This window comes from Mus caroli, unplaced genomic scaffold (genome assembly GCF_978045245.1).
Source record: "Mus caroli unplaced genomic scaffold, Mus_caroli_1 scaffold_12, whole genome shotgun sequence".
Taxonomy (NCBI): Eukaryota; Metazoa; Chordata; class Mammalia; order Rodentia; family Muridae; genus Mus; species Mus caroli.
The window spans coordinates 104,430,967-104,432,739 of record NW_028227267.1 but is presented as its reverse complement, the minus strand read 5'-3'; positions in this window follow the sequence as shown (position 1 = coordinate 104,432,739).

Sequence of the window (1,773 nt, the reverse complement as noted above, 5' to 3'; positions counted from 1 at the left end):
CATGGTGAATAAAATAACATAGCATTTCCACAATTAAGGACTTCCAATTCCCAGTTCCCATTTTTTTTTTTTTTTTTGTCAAGACAGGGCTTCTGATATTGTTAGATGCTTAACAAGAAAAGACAGAGCGGTTGGAGAGATGGATCAGTGGTTAAGAGCATTGACTGCTCTTACAAAAGTATTGAGTTCAATTCCCAGCACCACATGGTGACTCCTAACCATCTGTAATGAGATCTGATGACCTCTTTTGGTATGTCTGAAGAGAGCAACAGTGCACTCATATACATCAAATAAATAAATATTAAAAAAGAAAAGAGAGAAATGAAATCCGTACTTATAAGAAAAAAAAAGTTAAATTGTCCATGTTTGGGGATCATCGATTATTAATATAAAACCCTAGAGTCTCTCTTGACTGAATATAAGAGAACTTGGACAGATTCAGTAAAAGATCAGCACAGAAACAACATATAAAATTAGTACATTTGTATCTATTAGGAGTTAACTATATGAAATTATTATGGAAATAAATTGATCGATGAAATCAGAGAACTCTACAATAAAATATTGAAGGCACTAAGGAGGAGCTAAGAACAGAGCTTACCCTTTAAAAGCAATAGCTTCCCTTGAAAAGGACCCTGTTTCAGTTCTCAGAATCCATATCTTGTTACTCCCAATTGTTTTTTTTTTTTTTACATAAAATTTCATGACTTCATTTTAATTGCCATCGTGAGTAAGAAATGTGTTTTTCTTCATTAGTTTATTTATTTACTTTATAGCCTGATCATAGCCATGCTCACTCCTCTCCCTCCAGGGCCACCCTCAGAACCCCTGCAACTGCCGCCTCCACTTCTCCTCAGAGAAAGGGAAGCCCTCCCCCACCATGGGTACCCACCAACTCTGGTACATCAAGTCAAATCAGGAATAAGCATATATTTTCCACTGAAGCCAGACAAGGAATCCCAGCTAGAGAAAAGTGATCCAAATGTGCATAACAGAGTCAGAGACAGCTCCACTCCAATTATTAGGGGACCTGGATAAAGAACAAGATGCACATCTATGAGGTATGTGTAAGAGGCTCAGGTCTAGACCATGCATACACTTTGGTTGGTGGCTCAGGCTTTGAGAACCCCCTTGGGCCCAGGTTAGTTTACTCTGTGATCTTCTTTTTTTTTTTTTTTTTGGTTTTTCAAGACAGGGTTTCTCTGTATAGCCCTGGCTGTCCTGGAACTCACTTTGTAGACCAGGCTGGCCTCGAACTCAGAAATCCGCCTGCCTCTGCCTCCCGAGTGCTGGGATTAAAGGCGTGCGCCACCACGCCCGGCTTCTCTGTGATCTTCTTGTGATGGCCTTGACTACACTGGATCCCTATTCCTTCTCTTCAATAATCTACAAGGCTCTTTATTTGGCTGTGGCTCTCTGCATCTGTTTCTGTCTGCTACTGGGTGAAGCCTCAGAAGAATGTTATTCTTCTAGGCTATTGTCTATGAGCATAGCATATCATTAATAGTGTCAGAGTCTGGCTCTCTCCCAGGGGATGGGTCTCACTTTGAGCCAATCATTGGTTGGCCATTTCCTCAAATTTTTTTCTCTACTTTTATCCCTGCACTTCTGGTAGGAAGGATAAACTTTGGGGTGAAGATTTTGTGGGTGAGTGGCTCCCCCCTCGATTCCACTGGAAGTCCTTCCTGGTTACAGGAGGCGGACCCTTCAGGTTCATATGCCCCACTACTACTCAGTACTTTGGTTCATCCTCAAATACTCCTGGAAGTCTTC